Genomic DNA, 19,738 nt, shown 5'->3' with positions numbered 1-19,738 from the left:
GGCCTTGACCCAGGACCTCGATGCCAATTCCAGGGCACATTCCACCATGTCAAGGGGTGTTCGCTCAGTGTATGAGCTAAGCCAGGCCCACACAGCTGATAGATGAGACAACCTGAGAGCAACCACGAGAATGCACCTCATAGACCTCCAACTTCTGGGAGCATAATTGGGCCAGGGCACCATCCACTGTCCTCTGCTCTAAAGTCCATCTCTGCCCTTGCCGAGGTCCTCCTTCCCACGGGCTGCCCTGTGCCAATGACTGAGTGTGGCAGGGGCACTAGGAACAGGCCCCTTCCTAGGACACATGGGATGCCTCTGACTGGTGACTTTGTCTCAGGACTTCCTGGCCTTGCTCAACTTTCCTTAGACTGCGTGGGAGCCAAGGAAGTCACCCCCCTCACCACCTTCCTGCCTTGCCTTCACTCCAGGTCAAACACACGAAAGTCTGATGGCAGTCCCACCTGTCTGCAGCTTCCTCATCAAGTCCTTGGCTGCTGCTTCTCGGAGACCCAGGATTATCACAGGCTGTTTCATTCCTTTGTGCTGATGCCTCTGTGAGGCATGACTCCAGGCTCGGGAACCCGAGGAGAACCTAGTGTTCAGACTCTCGTGACGCCGCAGGTGAGCCAAGACGACAAAAGATGACAGATTAGGCAAATTTCAACATGCATGACAGTGCGGGGCTGAATGTGTCCTTAGACATGGAATCTTAGGGAAAAGTTTACACTGTCATGGGCACCTTGCAGGGCAGACTTCCTCAAGGGGTCAGGAAGACGTGGCGTTTCCTAAGCAGGGTCCCCCGATGAAGCCCCGCCTTGCTGTGGAAGACCAGTTCTTTCTGTTTGACCTTCTGTATCCCTCTTGTTTCAAAAGCCACTGTCCTCAAGACCTGCTCTTGTTGACCTTGGAACCACATGTGAAATAGAAGAGGCAGCAGCTATGGTGAACACTAAAGAAAGAAACGGCTGTGTTGGGTCCACCTGAGAGACGTAAGAGAAGACATTACTCTTTGTCTGCATCTGTCATTTGAAGAAGGAACCAATTTCAAACCCTATGCCACACTCTCGCCTCCCGAGGCACAGAGCAAGCGCGCCATTCCTGTGCTCACTCACTGAACACACCGGGCGCCGCCGTGGCCGGGCGCTGGGATGCAGAGAAGAAATACCAGCTGTGGAGTCGCTACCATGCGTCAGGGAAGCAGGACAAGGGCGGTGTCTAGGGAGACTCGGGACTGAGACAGCTTGGTGCACCGAACACAAAGTGTTTTTTTTAACTTTGCCAATAAACGTATCTACCATGGTGCCAGTGCTCCCATTTGAAACACACAGCAGTTGTCCTCTAGTGGATCACTAATTATGAGGTGTGGCCGGGACAGCCGGGTACCGACCTGTGTAACGATGGCACCTGCAATATCAGGCTGCCTTTCCTGGCCCCTCGGGAAGTGTGGACTGACAGTTTTGCTCTGGGCCGTGATCCTCAGGGTTTCCACCTCACTGTTGTACAGCTTCCTAGAGCTCCAAACAGTCCCCAGTGCCTTGAGAGGACCAGTGGGCAGAGGGATGGGTTTCCAAGTCAAGAAGCAAAGTCATACAACACCCTTTAGATCTGTCTCGTCCCAAAGCCACCTGTGGCTGTTGAGTACTTGAAATACGCTTAGTCTGAACTGAGATGCGCAATACATATAAAATACACAATGGATTTTGAAGACCAATTTTTAAAAAAAGAATGCAAAATATCTCACTAAAGTTTTGATAAGGATTACATGTTGAAATACTATTTTTTTGAAATATTGGGTTAAATAACACATTAAAATTAACTTCATCTGTTTCTTTTTACTCATTTAAAAAAAAATGGGCCCTTTTAATTCTCTTTATAATAGAATAAATAGTTCTCTGGGTGAGTGCAGACATGCACGCTATCTGATGGTGCTCAGAAGCATCACAGTAAGGAGTTCTCCTGATTGGTACATAGTCTTCAATAATCATAAGGCGCTGCTTGCACGAAACTGCTGTCAAACCAGTAAGACTGCACTTGTGCATCTATCATTTCCAGGATTGCTGGTAACCTGGGCATATTTTCCCCAAATGACCTTGGCCCCTGGTGTCACAAGGCCTAACACACATTCACCTCGATGATAGTACCTTTGCCAATAACACCCAGAGTTGTATAAGTGGGGATGAGGGAAAGTACTTTGGCTCGGGGCTGTCCCTCTCTGTCCAGCAGATAAGCAGGTCCTGCCCCTTATGGAGTCCTCTCCCCTCCTTTTGTTTGCTGTTTCTCTTTTCATGCTTCCCGACAGTCCTTTTCATCTGTATTTTCTCAGCACGGCGCTGTTTAGGGTAGAGCTTAGCCCTCAGACCAGGGGTCTTCTTTGCCTCCTCTGAATATTCCTGAGCCTCTCCACCCCCCTCCTTTCTCTTTTTCTTCTGGCAATCCCCACGATGTCCCTAGCGCTGGCGGTGTAACTCACTGTCCTCATTGTGTGCCGCGGTTATGGTTGCTGGGCCACTGGGCGCAGTCCCCGGGCACAAAGCTCTCAACTTTCGGATCTCAGAGACCTGCGAGCCAACTCCATGCAACTCGCTACAAGAAGAAGGTCTTTTTACGTTTGTTTTTTAAAATATGTTTTTATTGATTTTAGAGAGAGGAAAAGAGGGAGGGGAGAGAGAAACATCATGTGAGAGAGAAACATCGATTGGTTGCCTCCCACACCCCGACCAGGATTGAACCCGCAACCTGAGCATGTGCCCTGGCCAGGAATCCAACTGGTGGCACTTTGGTGCACAGGACAATGCTAAACCGGTGGAACTCAGACTCTAGGAATGGAGCTATTGGTGAATTAAATACTAAATCTAATTTTACTCTGGACTTCTAGGCCACAGGCCTTCCTGGGCATAAAAGGAATGGAGATCTGAACCACTGTTTTAACTTATTTAACACGCGTTCGTAGGGTGGTACTCACTGCTACCACTAGGTGTGGGACTAGGGGCCGTGTGTAACATGAATGTGAATAAAGCACATTCTCTATGAGCATGTTTCCACAAACAAGTGATCACAATCGAAAGGTGATAAGCCCTGTGCCAGAAACATTACGAAGAGCCGAGGAAGCACCTCCGGGGAAAAGAATGATTATACCCAGGGGAAGGAGAAGTGCTTCTGTTGGAGGTGACATGCCAGTTCAATTAAATAAACACGTGTCAGTGCCAAGTCCTATATTGGTGTGGGGATGGAGGAATGTCTGGACACAGAATATCTGCTGCCCTGCAGCTTGAAGGCAGCCCTCAGGCCCAGGAACATGGAAATGACAGCCTGCTCCAGCCAAGGCTGCATCTGCAGTGCAGCGCAGCGTAGCTCTGGGAGCGACAAGGGTGTGTGTGTGTGTGTGTGTGTGTGTGTGTGTGTGTGTGCTGGAGAAAGTGTGCCTGAGTTAGGCTTTGGTGAGTAAATAAGAATTTACAGGGTTGCAGGTGGAAAGAAGCATGGATATAGATACAGAGGCTTTCCAAAGAGAAGTGAAAATAATAGTAGTTACAGAGCATTCACCTGGGGCCAAGCGCTGTGCTAAGGGCTCTGCAGACGTTCCCTCTGAGTGAGCTTTTCTTTTCTTTTTTGTACATAGGGGTCCTTTCTTGGGTAGGAGATGGCACCTGATTCAAAAAGGGCCTCCCATACTCCAGGTCTGTCTGTCTCTCTATCTATGTCTGTCTATCTGTATCTATCTAGTTATCTATCGTCATCTACCTATGTACCATATCTATTCTGGTGCGTATTAAGGAATCAGATAGAGGATTTTGTTTTTGAGAAATACTGGTTTTCTTCTAATAAGCAGAAAATACACTTTGAAAAGTATCAGCTTGGCTGGCCGGCGTGGCTCAGTGGTTGAGCACTGACCGAGGATCCAGGAGATTGCTGTTCGATTCCTGGTCACGGCACAGGCCTGGGTTGCAGGCTCTATCCCCAGTCGGGGGCGTGCAGGAGGCGGCCGATCAGTGACTCCATCATTAATGGTTCTCTCTCTCTCCCTCTCCCTTCCTCGCTCTGAAATCAATAAATATATATGAAAAAAGAAAAGTATAGGCTTACGTATTCCTCTACTTGTTCCACTGAGTGATTATCGAGTGAAGAGAGAACGCCATATTTGGAAGATGGGAATGTGATTAATATTTCGGTGTCTTGAAAGTGACATGCCAGGTTTTAAACTCGAGAGTCATGGTTTGTCAGCCGTGGTGGTTACGAATTGGGAGCTCCAGTTCTGTACACCCTGCTGACTCAATAAAAGGCACGTGAACTGGAGGGCTCAACGGGCGGCCCTGCGGGAGTGCTCAGGAGCAGGATCTCCTTCCAGGCAGCAGTACACACCATTGTTGTCCATTCAACTGGACAGTCTTACATGTTTTCACATTGACCAAGGAGCTGTTTCCTTGGCTAAAACTGGTGGAGCATTATTTTTCCTGTGAAAACAGGACTTGGAGACTGCTGTCTCAGAAGGAAGTGGGGGCAGGGAACGGCACTGTGTGTGTATGTGCTCTCCAGACTACAGACTATTGGATTTACTTTAGTCCTCAGAGTGAGGGCAGGATTTTTTCTCTTTCAGCTCTACTATTTTTGTATTTTATCTGTATCTACTTGTACCTCTTTCCCTCAAGTTCTAGAAAAAGGTCATTTCCTCTGCCAGAAGGTAATGGCTTAACCTGTTTTCAGAAACATTCGCCTCCCATCTCTTCCATCATTGGCTTTCCTTCCACTGACAATCCCTGTTCCTATTTCGTTTTCAGTCTCTTCCATGTTGCTGCTCTAATCGCTCCCATCTTTATCAGCTAAAGCTACAAAGTAAATATTCTTAAACTCTGTGTTTCCTGTAGCTAATATGTTTCTTTTCTCCTTTGCTTTTAAAAAAAATTTAGATATAATTGACATATAACATTATATTAGTTTCAGGTATACAACATAATGATTCGATATATGTATATATCGCAAAATGATCACCATAATAAGTGTAGTTAACATCCACCACTATTACTATATTTAGTGTAGTCTTAGATGCGTATTTTTCAGATTTTAACATCTTTGGAATCAGGATGTGTCATAGGTTGTGAGTAATATGGCCGTCATAGTTCCCCTCACTGTATCCATGCCCTTGGGCAGTCCTTTCCCACGCAGGCTCTTGACTTGGTCCTGTGGCTTGCCTTGGCCAGTGGAGCAGCAGCAAACATGATGCAAGCAGAGGTTTGAAAAGCAGTTGTTCATTGGGCTTGTCCCCTTTGCTGAGCCTGGAGCTGCTAAACCACTGTTTGAACGCACTTGAACTAGCTTACCGGGGGGCCCTGAAGAAGAGAACGAAGGGACCCCAGCAAACAGCCTGACAGCCACCAAACGTGTGAGGCCATCCCCAGACCATCCAGTCCCACTTTATTCACCAGCTGACCAACTGCAGGAGAGACCAGCAGAAGAACCACCCAGCTGAACCCAGCCCAAGTGTCAACTCACAGAACAGGTGATTGTTGTTTTAAGTCGCTAAGTTTTAAGGTTACTTGCTATGCAGTAAAAGCTAATCACCCTAGGATGGGTCTTCCAATTGATGATGTCTTACAATTGTAATGGGCAGCATTTATTTTCTTTCTCAGAGATACATAAAATAATGGTGCTGCTTACAATTGATTGTGATGTAGATTGTGTGCGATGCAATATTATACTCGGCAGATAAGAAAGCTGGGGATTAGACGGTTTCTTGCCCTAGGTCTGTAACCAGTAAGGTGTGGGATTTGAATCCAACAATCTTACTCCACAGCCGTTGCTCTTAACCTGCAGGTGATTCCGTGGGGCTGGAGAAGGGTGTGGCTGGGGAGCTGGCTGGTGAAGAGAGCAGGAACAGGTTATGAAGAACATCTCAGAAGTTCTTGTAAAGAGTTTGAATTTTACTGGTCGACAATGAGAAGCTAGATGAATTGGAAGATTGGGGTACTTATATTTGACATTGACTAAATAAAGTCATATCACCTCAAGACACAGAAAGTCGGGTGTTGTGGGGGAGCAGGATGAATTCTGGAAGCCCTGACCTCATCCAGCACCTATGCTGGGAGAGGGCCTGAACAGTGAGGCTCAGAGAGCTGGTGGGCCCCCTCATAAAGTTAATGAAGTCAGTGGATCAAGTGCGTTTAAAAAAGAAAAAGGGTGTGAGAGAAGGGAGGGCTACAGCTTCATTAGAGCCACTGAGGACCATGTGATAATCATCAGAGGTTACAGAAGAGTATCCGTTTGATGGAAATATCACTCTTCCTTACTGCTGGAAGCCCGAGAGAGCTGTACTAGCAAATCTGAGCAGTAGCACAATAATAGTAGCCGCAAAGAGTGCTGCCGACCACGGGTGCTAACGTGGCTTCACTTCCAGGGCCCGCGCTCACAGAAGGAGCCACGTGTTCACATAGTTCAACGTTTCTGCAAAACTTTTAAAAGTAAGATCGTTTAGCTGCAGTCAGTTAATCCTGTTGCCACTCTGTGCTCCAGGTCATCTTGGTCACCACCCCTCCCTTGGTAGTGCTGAAGTGACCAGCTTATTTCTGAAACCCAGCTAAGGGAACTGGAGTTGGGAATATATTACTTTGTGAGTTTGGAGAGAGGTATTTATGGGGTTTCTGATCCATGCATGTGTATTTCTAACTTTCCCAGTGTAGGAATATCACCAGGACTACCTGTCCGCTCTCTCGACTCCCCAGAATCCTGGGCCCAGAGGACCAGCAGTCACATCTCCTATCGACCTGTCCTGAGGCATCTGGAAGTATTTGGGGAGTGAAGAAGCCCAGGATCAAAGGTCCACAGCCAGAGGCTATACCATTGGAAAGTCTTCTGATCAGCACTCGTTTACAATGAAAAGCAATGGACTGGGTTCTCATCAACGTCTTATCAAAACTGTCAACTTAAAAAAATCCATCAACCATGTTGAAGGAAAAAATGAATTTTTCTTCTCTTCCTTGTATAGAAAATTGTCTTATAAAAGTGACTTCCTCTCAGAATCCCATGTCCCAGCCTTATCATGAAAAGAGTATCGGTCAAATCCCAGTAGAAGGACATTTTACAAAAATCAACTGACCACTAAGAACCCTTCAGAGCTGCCAAGCTTCTCAAAAAAAGGACAATCTGAGAAACCAGACACCAGAGCCAAGAGAATATGTCACCAAAATGTAACGGGCCGGGAACAGAGCAAGGGCGCTCGGTAAACACCAAGGAAATCCGAACGACGCCTAACTCCAGTTATAAAATGTCAATCACCAGCGCTGAGGGCCAGAACCCAGGGAGAGGCGTGTGACTGGGAGAAAAGTGCGATTGGAGTGGGGAGGGATAAGGGGTGAGAGCCATGACAGTTGTCACATGTTATTAGTTGAATTGTGACCCCCTACCCTCCAAATTTATATTTATATGTAACCCCCAGGACCTCGGAATGTGATGTTATTTGGAGATAGAGTCTTTACAGAGGTAATCAAGTTAAAATGAGGTCATTAGGGTGAACTCTAATACAATGTGACTGGTGTCCACATAAGAAGACATTTGGACACAGACGCATACAGAGAGAAAACCATGTGAGGAGACATAAGGAGAAGACGACCATTCCCAAGCCCAAAAGACAGGCCTGGAACAGATTCTTCCCACACAGCCTTTAGAAGGAACCGCCTCTATTAACACATTGATTTTGAACTTGCAGGTTCCATAACTGTGAGACAATAAATTTCTGTTGTTTAAGCCTCCCAGTCTGCGGAACTTTGTTACAGCAGCCCTCGAAAGCTAACGCATCACAGAACTTGGGAAGGGCCTGAGGCCGCACCGGGCTGGAGGGCTGGTTGGAGAAGAGGGAAAAGGAGGGGTTAAGACGCCCAAATCACGGGTGGGGAGAAGGAGACCTGGGCAGAGAAACCAGGATGAGCCAAGTGGAAACGAATCAAAATGAAAGTGGAGATCTAGATTTAGAAGAGGGTCTAGGAGAACTGAGCTGCTCCAGAGCCCACTGGAGTGTTGGCAGCCTCACCCAGTGTAACACAAAGCTGTCACACCGCGGAGGAAGCCCTGCTGCCATGTGCAGATGCTCTGGAGCAGTGAGAAAAGCCCAGGGCAAGTCCTTAGTATGTTGTAGGGTGGAGTCCACTTGACTATGCTTGAGGCCTGGAGTGAGCACAGTCACCTCCCAGTGTCAGTGGGGGATTGTTTCCAAGACTTCGGAAGCTGCCAAAATCTGTGGATGCTCAAGTCCCTTATATGAAATGGCATGGTGTTTGCATATAACCTATGCACATCCTCTCATGTACTTTAAATCATCTCTAGATTACTGATAATACCTAATACAATGCGAATGCTGTGTAAATAGTTATTATGCTGTATTATTTAGGAAATAATGACAAGAAAAAAATTCTTTACATGTTCAGTACAGATGCATCTGTTTTAGGCCTAACTACAAAGTCCACATCAGCAACATGACTTTTTTTCCCCCTCTGAATATTTTTAATCCATAGTTTACTGAATCTGCTGAGCCACCTATACCAAGGCAATATATTTTCTTTTTTTTTTCATCATAAGAAAATTTTAAAACTTTATTGGACTTTATTACACTTCCTTTACAGTTTAGTATTGTTTTTATTTTGAATTACATAAGGGGGTGTGTACAAATATATAGGGCATCCCCCAAAATGTATACATACACTTTGAATAATTATAAAGGCAGTGTTTATTAAAATACATTTTATTTTCAAAATTGAGCTATCAGCTGTTAAAGTGTATATACACTTTTTGGGACACCCTGTATTTTCGTGGTTATTATGTGCATGCTCCGGAGGCAGGTTGCCTGAGTTCCAAGTGTAGTTTTGCCCTCATTTTGCCCTCATTAGCCTTCCACCTGTCCGTGCCTCAGTTTTCTCATCTGTAAAAGGGAAACAATGACAGCACCCCCCCCCCCCACATAAGGTTATGAAGATTCAGTAAGATAACGTGAGTGAAGGGTTTCGATAAACGGTATCTGTTATTACCAGGGGCATTTGTTATAACAAGAATTCCTCTCAAGACAAATTCAAAGCAATACTAGATGCCAGGCCCCCCCCTCCCCTCGATGCTGGGCACGAGCACCGCTGCGACTGGGGTCACCGCTATTAGAGGGTAGGGATACTGGCAGGCCTCAGGAGCCAAAAGAAAATAACATTTGGGATACCAGCCTGAAAAGAAATTGCATTGCCCTCCGAAAAGCAGACGTAGAACCCCTGAAAGCCGCACAGCCCGGGTGGAGCAGGGTGGAGGGACCCCAAGAACTCGGCGGATGACGGACACCCTGAGCGACGTGGAGCCTGCCTTCCGCTCCATCCCCGGGGGCTGCCGGGGCGCCCCACGTCCAGGGCACTTCAGAAGCCCAGGCAAGCTGCGGGGCTGTGCCAAAACCCCACGTGGGGAACGCGGGGACCTCGGGTTGAAAGGGGTCGCGCACGTGGCTGCGGAAGAAAACGGGACAGGAAAGCTCCGGGGCTGTCGCGCCCCCTTCTGCAGAGGCCCGCAGGGCGCGCGTGGTCGGTGAAGACGCGCAAGGGCGCCTCCCGGCCCCGCGGACCAGCAGACCCCAGGGCTGGCGGGGCTCCTGGGCCGAGGCCCCGCAGTGTACCCTTCGCCCGGCCTCGGATCCCTTCCGACACCAGGACACTCGCCGGCGGTAGCTCTCCGACTCCCCGCACCCGCCCGCCGGCGTCACGCTGCCCGCCTGCGCGACATGCGCGCTCGGAGGGGGAAGCGGGCAGGCCGCGGGGCTGCGGGGGCGGGGCCAGCGGTGGGCGGGACCAGAGGTGGGGCGGGGCCAGCGGCCGGGCGGGGCGCGGCGGGCGCGGCGGGCGCTCGAGCACCAGCCCGCCCCCGCGGCCCGGAGGCTGGGACGCAGCCTGCGCGCAGAGGTGACGGCGGCGCCTTTAAATAGCATCCGGAGCAGGCGCGGGGCCGGCAGAGGTCTGCGGTGACAGCCGGCGGCGCAGCGGCGTGGCCAGCGGAGGAGGTGAGTGCGCCTGCCGCCGGGCGTCGCGTGCGTGCCCGCTGCGGCGCCCGTGGGCTCCGCGGAGATGCTGAGCTTAGGCTGCCCGGCGGCCCGAGCGGCGGCCGCAGCGGAGGCGCGTGAGGCGCGCTCGGTTCCCCGGGACGTTCCGCTTTTCCGGCCTCTGCCCTGCGGCCGCCCTGCCCGAGGCAGCCAGGCCTCGGCGCCGCGGGAGCCGCCGCCGCCCGTGCCTGAGGCGAGGATGCCGCGCGGGCGCGGGGCCGGTGATGTGCGCGGCGGGGCCGGCCCCTTGTTTGCGCGGCGGCGGGGACCCGCCGGGCCTCGGATGAGCGCGAGCTTCAGACGCCAGATGACCCGGGAGGCAGGTGGCGGTGGTCTGCCGGCCGCGGCATCCCCCTGCTCCCGCGGCAGGGCTTTCGGGGTGCACGCGAGCCGCTGCCCTTTGCCTGCGTGGGGCGCTCGCAGCGGGGTCGGATGCGGCGTCGGGAGCCGCCGCCACACGGAGTCCTCGAGGTGTCTCGGGAGGAGCGCCGCAGCCTCTGCACACCGCCCTGGTGGAGTCATTGATTGAAGGAGCCTGGCTTTTCTTTCTTTTTTTTTTTAATTAACAAGCAGAGATGCTATCTGTTACTTGGCAGCGTAGCCGGAGAGTGCTGGTAGATGACTTGAGGGAACAGTGTGCTAAAGCCTAGAGACAGGTGCTCCGGGTGGTCGGTGTCATTGCAAACCCCTCCCCACCCCACTTACTTTTTCAAGGTTAATTTACTGACCTCCGCAGAGCATGAGAGAAGCTGGTGAAATGTGACAGTTTCTGACACAGATTTCACCTCTGTTATCCCAGTGTAAACAACTATTTCTAAACACAAACAAAGCCAGTCTTCTGGTTGATTCTGCATTTGCACGTGGAGGTGGCGGGTTAGATTGGCGTAAAACGTAAGGCTGGAGTTGACAGCCTGCTTTGGGTGCGCTCCGGAAGGTGGACCTCTTTCCTTCCCATCAGGGTCGCCCTGCCTTGTCCTGACTCAACTGAGAGAATCCCTTCCCATCCTGAAACTGGACTCCTCATTTGTGAAAAGACTAATGTGCATTAGACTAAAGTCTTTCAGGAGCTAAAACTCTAGAAAAAAAAAAAAGCCTTAAAAGCCACACACCTCACCTCCCTACCTCCCTTAAAATAATATAGATATATTACAGACGATATACTATAGGCCTCTATTTTCTGCATTTACTGTAAATAGAAAATACTTTATTAAAAAAGAAAATCACCCTTCCACCACAATTATAAGTATTTTGGTAGATTTTCTTCCTCTGTTATGCATATTTTTATTATTATTACAGGCAGCCTGACTAAAGAGAAGGCCCTGGGCTTTTTAATTTTTGGCATTTAATTGATAGATAGTTGTGACAAATGCAGGTAGGGACAGGTATCTATTTATACTATACATGTAGAGTTTTCATGGCTATGTCAGCTTTTGAAGCTTGGAATAACTGGAAGTGTACTAGCTGGCCACAGTGTCCTGCTTAAGGTCCAGGTCTTGATGTAGCTGTCTTGTGAAAAAGTTGTCCTGTCATTACAGCTGGGAATTTCCCCTTCTCTCTCCCTTTAAGTTTCACTCTTCTGGAAAGAGCAAGATTATAGAAATAGTAATTTCTAGGTGATACTCAATAACCTTAGAGAAATGATGAATTTTGCCATTATTCTTTTGCGTTTACTGTCTCTTATACTGTCTCTTATAACCAAGTTCTGTTAAGCTAGAATGCATTAATAATGTTTTATGAAAGGTCTCCTTTGGATGATGTCATGAATTAGATTCCTGTGTTACAGAATACAAAAGAACGTTTTTCGGGGTTTTTTTTTTAGGCAGCTCAAAACTGTTGGTGTCCTCTGGCTACTTCAAACCTTACTCCTCTACAGGTTGTGGTTAGTCAGGTGGTAGACTGAAGGTACCAGAGTTTTTATTGAATATTGTAGTCCAACCGGCGGTCAGACAAACACATAAGGGTCACTTTGACACTCAGGCCTGGAGACTTAAGTCTCAGCGAACAGAGCTGATCTGGAACTGCCAGTGGTAGAGTTTGAGTGTCAACATTCTAGTACTGAAGGGGCTTCTGAGAGCTTTTAAAGAAATACAAGCCCTAAAGTAGGAGCTGGACTTTACAAACTAGAAGTCGAGGCAATTTTATCAGTGTTTGTGGCCGCAGCTCTGAGATTGTTATATCTGCAGTTCTTTACCTAAAATGCCAAGTGCCAACTCCTAAGAAATTCTAGGTTGTGTAAGCCCAAGGTGACTCATAATCTGAAACAGGTGCCCATACCACAGTGATAAGAGAAAACTCACAAAATCTGAATTATGGTCATTTTCTGCTTTTTGACATCCTGACATTTGGAAGTTATTGAGTGTGTTGGAGATGGCACAGTATTCTGTTTGTTGTAAACTTTGTGAAGTCTAGAGGGGAGGAGGAAATATAATGGAGCTTTCCTTGAAACGTAGCTGGTGTGGAGGGATGACATGTTCTTGGGACAAAGACTCAGGTGGAATGAGGAACCTGCTCCGCTGTGCTACCTGCCTCCCAAGAAGACATTTGGCTGGAGGCACACGTCCTATCTCCAAATCTCAGATTTCAAAACTGGTGGCTCAGTATAGGTACCTGGGCTAGTTCTCTTCATGAGTCAGCTGCCAGTCTTCAAGTTTTAAATAAAAATTTGAAAGCTCTCCAATATCTAACCAAAACTATTTGTCTCAGCAAACTTATATATAATATATAATTTTATATTATATACTTTATGTATTATAATAGGAATCTATGCTTATTATAGAAAATCTGGGAACTATAAAAAATAAAGGTCTTAAAGAGATTCAGTACTGTTAACATTTTTGTGTATTTCCTTTTTGTTTCTCTAAACAATTTTTTAAAAATTTAAGCATAGCCCAGCCTGTGTGGCTCAGTGGTTGAGCATGTTCCCTGTCGGGGCACATGCCCAGGTTGTGGGCTGAACCCCCAGCAGGGGGCGTGCAGGAAGCAGTCAATCAATGACTCTCTCTCATCATTGATATTTCTATCTCTTTCTCTTTTTCCCTTCCTCTCTCTGAAATCAGTAAAAACATATCTTAAAAAAAATAAAAATAAAAATTTAAGCATATATTTTTCAGTGAAGATAAAATTTTGATAATTTAACTTTAATGGCCTAAAGTATACTGTGGATATTTTTCCATGTTTTAATATATCTTTTAGAAATTAGGGCACGTTCTGCTTTAGAGCTGTTGAAATTGACAATGATTTGAAAATTATTTTTATTGATGAATGGTTTTAATGAACTTTTGGATTTATGTGTTCTAGTCAAAAGCTATTAAAATAAAGATTTCATGGTCAGGAAAGATAAGTGGAAAGAAGTCAGGGCATTATGTGAATTGCCTTTTGCCCCATTTCCTCTCCCTGGGAGGAATTTCTGATACATGTATTATCTATCTATTTACAGAGTTTTGGCACTTCGACCTTATGTTTGTTGAGGGAGTGATGTCCCTAATACATAAGGCCAAAATGCCCTGAATACGTTCATTCTTTTATTAACCAGAAAGGGAAAGTTGCCATAGGAACTGGTTTCTCCCTCAAGGTTCAGCTGTCATCTACAGAGTGGGGTGGTGTCAGCTGACTGACATGGTGGCCACAGGCCAAGCATGGGCACTTGGGACACGATAGGTGATGATAAACAAACAGTACCAGGCACTGTTCTCAGTGCTTCAGACGCACTCGCTCAGGGAATCTTCCCAACAGCCCTGTAGGGTGGGTCCTACTGTTATCCATCGTTTACAAAAGATAAAAGAGCAGGTGCAGAGATTAAGTCACCCAGCCCCAGTTTGAACCTAGGCAGGGCCAGAGCTCCCAAGTGCTTGGCTCTTCCAGGTTAGCCAGCAGGTGGCAAGACTGAGGACAGAGCTGCTGCTTCCTAGTGTCATTGCTCCTTGACTTGTCCCTGTCTCATTTGCACTCTGTCTTGGACCATCAGAGTGGTGAAACCGACAGCAGTCTTTGATTCAGCTTGAGTAAGAGGATTGCCTGCTACACAACTGTGACTTTCTGGAGAATTAAAGAGTAAAAGGCTTTGCCTGCCCTGGAAGTTGGTCCTGTAAGACTGGGGAATAGCGGAGACTGGTGATTCATGGCATGGTGTGTGGAAGGGAGAGAGCATGTGGTGGGAACAGGGACCCAGGCTTAGCTCACTTAAGCAGGAGATTGGCCTCAGCATGGCACATAGGTTTGCTTTCTGCCACATACCTTGGGGTATTTTTACCAGAAACAGACCTTCTCAACAAGTTCTAGATCATGCTGTAAACTTAATAGACAAGAGAATGGAATTGAGAATTTCCAGGGTTGGAAGGCACAGTGGTATCGCCTAAATGGCCTCTTTCCTAGTACAATTTTAGGCAGAATCCCAGTGTATAAAATAAATAAATGCAGGGCTGCGATTTTTGAAGAGGGCAAGGGGCTGAGAATCCCAGGCCACACATACATGGGAGGTACTTTGCTCAAACAGCCCAACTCACTGGACTGACACCATCCCTGGTGGAAGAGAGAGTGCCTGAGTCCATCTGGCACAGCCCGTGTCCTCTTGGGCATGACAAATGGTGGAGCTTGTTTCTGAGCCCGTGTCTGTTTAAGGAATGGCTGGACCTTGATTTTATCTTTGATTTGTGCCCTGACATCCAGTCAGTCAGCAGGTTCTGCTCATCCTCACTTACTCTCTGTATCAAACTGCCCAACACCCCCCACCTCTCTCTTTCATTCCATGTCACAGACCTAGTCCAGAGTCTGTCACCTCTAGTTTAGACACCAAAGCCCCCAGTTTAAAAAGGGAGAGGATGATAACTTTTCCACGCAGACCTCTGGTCAGATCCCTCCTCTGCCCAGAAGCCACCCAGGGCTCCATTTGTAAGGCCCCCAAGTCCTCCTTTAGCTTGGCTGTCGGCGCTTCTAGAGTCTGGATCCATCCCACTATTTCTCCTGCTTCCCAAACCACCACCTACTGGGACCTTTGGAGCTCAGAGTCTGCTGGCACAGGGTCAGCCAAGGTCTCTGCACCCCTAGACTCTGCACATGGGTTCTCTCTTCCTCCTGACCAGCCTTTGCGCGTCCTGGGAGGGCCTCCCAGACTCTGTGTGCCCACCTCGACCTGTCAGCAGTGACGTTCCTCATGACCCTGCTCCTCAAAGGCACTTGCCCAGAGGGACTCCTTGTGCTCAGACTCCAAGTCACTTGCTAGAACCCTAGGCTGACATTCAGCTGGGATCCAATAGTAAGCACACTGGTGGCAAAAATGGTGAAATACTCCCAGACTGGTTAGAAAATAGGCCGCAGCCCCAATTCAGAGGCTGGGGCTTTGTGCCTGGATCCCGCTCGGGGGCCTCAGCATTCCTACCCATTGCTTGGTGCCCGGCCTTGCTGGCGGTTCAGTGTTTGAGCAGCTCCCCTTCCTCTGTCCTTCCTTTGGCTTTTCACGTGTGCGTGTCTTGTGTTTCCCAGTTCAGCGCCCCGCCACACCCCCAGCTCTACGCTAGTCCTTGTCATGGTCTAGGAGGAGACCTGGTCCCGGGTTTCCAACAGCATTTAACATAGGGTCTTCACGTTGGTATTCGGTACTGTCTGCTGGGTCCCTGAGACTCGGAAACACTCAGATGGCCCATGTCCCATAGAAGGGTTGCTGACAGATACATACGTTTAAATGTTCAGGTTCGTATGTTAGGATGCTGGGCAAGCTTAGATCTCCAGAGCAAAGCCTGTGCTTCCCCTGGGCCGCACTCTGTGTTCTGGGTGCTTCCGAGGTCTCTCTCAGTTACGTTTCAGCCGCAGGTAGTGTGCGCCTCGCAGGATGTGGGGAGAAGGGGATCAGTGTCAAGTGCTTGATAATCTTACATATCTGTACTGCAGTCTTCACTTACCTGGTGTTCCTGCTTAGAGTTGCACCTGTTTCTAGACCTCGGGTGAAATGGGCAAGCAGCTGTTTGCTTCTTCTGTAGGACAGTTACCCACATTTTGCCTCAGATGGGCCTCTGAGGCGGCCCAGGTGAGGAGCTGGCAGGGACCTCGCTTGTCGAGCAGTCCAATCAGCCACCTCACCGAGGATGGGACCAGGATTCAGAGGGTGTGGCTGAGCAGCCCAGAAACAGGGTAGACTCTGAGAACAGTGCCAGCCTGTTTTCTCCTGACATGACTCAGAGATAAAGCTGCCAATGCCGGGACCTCTCTAGGGTTCAGGGGAACTAAAGGTCCTTGGCCCTTGATGCAGGAGATGGAGCTGTGGGCTCCCCAGCACAGAGCCTCTCAGATGAGGCCAGCCCCTGAGGCTGCTGTGGCCCCAGGGCTATGACTCTCCTTCCTCCAGATCAGCTACAGGCCCCTTGGCCAGGTGACAGTCAGGGGCACTGTCCTGCCCTCTCCAGCACTCTCCCTCCATCACAGGGTGAAGTCCAATATCTTTGTCTCCCTCCCGGATGGCAAGTCTGTTTATAGGCTTTGGCAGACACTGCCACTCTGCCTGCTAGGTGTGGCAGGCTTTTCAGGGTGTTCCATTTAGCAGTTTTGTTTATTGGCTGCCCATAGTTGGAAGCTGCCAGAGACTAGCCAGGCAGGTGACCAGAGAGGTTGCAGGTACTGCTCAGGAGATGGAGTGGGGTATAAAGCGCCCCCAGTGGGTGGGGGTAGACCATCCATTAGAGTGCAAGGTGGATATACTAGAACTTCTATAGATACTTATTTTTTAGCTTTCTTTTAAATTTTATATTTGTGTGTTTTACAATGTTCAGAAAATATATGTACATAGTTTATATGTTATTGCATTTACATATTAAGGATGCATTTATTTATTATTTTGGATGCATTTTCAAAAGTCTAGGGAATCAGACCTCCTGTGAAACTAGACCGTGATTCTTGTTGTACTGGTCTCTGACTTCAGGCGAGTCCGGTGAAATCCAGAGTGTGCTCTTGGACCCAAAACTTGACAATGTAGAAACCTCATTAGGATAGGATTTTATTATTTTTTCTTTGTTGACATAGATTGAGTACTCAGTAACTATTTGCACTTTGAATATAAGGACCTTCTTCTTGCATGACAATTAAATACTATGCTGGGTTGAATACTCTTAAATCAGTATGTAAGTTGGCTTTCTTTGTTTAGCCTTTCAGGCAGCTGGCAGGGTGCAGTGTGTGTTGGTCCGTTTTACTCCCCACAGGTGAGCTCTCAGGCTGTAGGACTGCAGAGCTGCATGGGCCTCAGAGTGCCACCTGAATGATAGGATGTTTGGGATTTGCTTTAAAATCCTTTTTAAAAATGGGCATGGTATCAAATGAAACAGTAGTAGCAAAAATGTCGATCATTGTCGAAGCCGAGGTCATGGGTACGTGGTGGCTCATTATACTACTCTGTCTACTTTTGAATAGATTTGGAAATTTCCGTGATAAAAGTTTAACCGAAACGTAGAGGAAAATAGAGATCCAAATTAGGGTCAACCAAGCAGGTAATGCCCAGACTGGACAATCTTCTTTCTTTCCCTCTCTTAAACACTGGCTTAGTATTCTATAATTCTTGCAGCTTGGTAGACTTATTTTCTGTTAAGCCTCCCCTGGGGCCAGTCCTGTCATCTTATAGTTAGTTACCTGAACGCTTGGTGTAACTCTAGCTCATGTGGTTGTCACCAACACTTCTTTATCCCTTCTCAAACGGTGAGCTAGATCCTGGTTAACCTCTCCTCTGTTTCGCATGTTGCTTCCTCCAGCACCACCCCTGAGCGGAGCTGGCAGAATTTAGAGGTCATCTGTCAGGGCTCTGGCAGGTCCTGAGGAACCATGCAGCCTGAGAATACTTTCTAGGTTCCACTCGCCTCTGCTTTTTAGGGTCACAGCACTTCCTTGCTGAAGTGAGGAGCTCGCTGTCCTCCCTGTGGGTTCAGGTCTTTGTATCCTGTCTTCCACTTATCCTGTTCTGCTAAACCTTTCTCTAGTTTTTTAGGACCTTTGAAACCTTGATCTATTTTAAGGGGTGTAAGTAACTCTACCCAACCTGTGTCCCTTCAGCCTTCTTACCCAGGACACTGATATTTGATCTTGGGGACTACTTCCAGCCTTAAGGACTGGGTCTCTTCTGTCTCCTGCACCAGGCCTTGCCCTGGCTGGGACCTGGGAGCTCCATAAGCGACATGTGGCTATGTGGGACCAGCCTCCCGCAGCCAGCTGCGTCTCAGCCTGTCGACAGGGTGCTGTCCCAGGAGAGAGACGGTGTCCGTGGCCTCTGGTTTAGGACATGGTTGTTGCTAACCCACCTGTGATGCAGACTCCTCTTTGCTCCCCACATCCCCACCTGTCGCTGCCTGTTCCCACCTGGCCTGCTTCCATGGACTCTGTGGACAGCCCTCCCTCCAATGCAGCCCATACTGAGAGCTGTGTCCCGCCTCTGCATGCCTGGCGCTCGCTGGCTGCTTCAGTCCTCATGCTCTGTCGTACAGCTAGGTCAGCTCCTGCAGGTGTCTTTTTCCTTGTCAAAGGCAGAGGAGCCCCTGTAAGTGCTGTGTTTTCATGCTAATGGCCTTCTGCTTGCAAGGGACTAACTAGAGAGAGTTTTTCCCTCTGCGATTTTCAGGGTATTATTTGTTTCTTGTGCAGTGGGACCCTTATGTGGGAGTTGCCCATATAGCTAGCTGGTCAGTGGCTGCTCCAGGGCCCAGCACAAGACAGATGGTGAGAGCTGGATGTGTACTTGCTGGGAGGGGCTGGTTCCTCACTGTCACTCTGCTAGAAGGACAGATTGCCACCCTAAGCCATTTCTGGAGCAGGTGGGAAGTACATAAATATCAGAAGAAATGAACTGACCTAGTTATAGCTTCTTTATCTTGAGAAATTTTCAAAAATACAGCAAAGTACAAAGAATAATAAATCATAAAACAGACACCATGTGCCCACCATATAGAACTGATGGTTTTTAACACTGGTGGTTTTCTTTGCATGTCCTGCTATCACCTGCAGGTTCTGGGTGTAGGGGGATCCTGGAAGCCGGGGATCCTGGCCGTCCTCTACCTACTCTGGCATCGTCCTGGAGGTTCTCCGTGGTGTCGGTGATGGAGGGGACATAGCACTTCTCAGCTCCCACTCCTGTGTCTCCCCTGAGTTCCACACAGGCAGCACCGAGAAGCTGACTCGAGCCTTTGCAGCTCATCGCAGGCACAGCCAGTTCCTAGAGCACGAGCTTTTTGCATTTGAATCTGACGTTCTTCCCGTCTTTATGTCCTGTCTCTTGTATTCACGACTGGAAGCAAGTAGTTTGGGACAAAGCATCCAGTGGGCCCCAGGACTTGGGTGCCTTCTTTGTGTGCAGTTTCCCAAACAAATGGGCCTTCCTCCCCTCAGCAGAGAAGAGTCCTGCCTGGCCGGGTCAGCTTTGGCTACTGTGCAGGGACATTTGCCCCCTTTCCCTTTAAGTGGTTCTCCCGTCTCTCAGTGGAGCCTCTTGTTGCAGGGTCGACTTTGGTTGACTGGAGGCCAGGAAGGTCGAGAGTCTCTTCTTCTGTATTGTTTTAGTGGCAACAGGACTTTCCTTCTCCAGCTGTTATCATAACAGGCTCTGCAGGTCTTGCCCACACCCCCAGACATTGTGTCAAGGTCTTTAACATGCAGACCTACAGATGTGATTAAGGCTCTTCCTGTAGGGTATCAACTGAAGTAACACACCTTCTTAGGTCCAGGTGA

Source organism: Miniopterus natalensis, chromosome 2 (assembly GCF_054644295.1).
Source record: "Miniopterus natalensis isolate mMinNat1 chromosome 2, mMinNat1.hap1, whole genome shotgun sequence".
NCBI lineage: Eukaryota > Metazoa > Chordata > Mammalia > Chiroptera > Miniopteridae > Miniopterus > Miniopterus natalensis.
The sequence above is the reverse complement of the archived record's forward strand: the minus strand, read 5'-3'. Positions refer to the sequence as shown.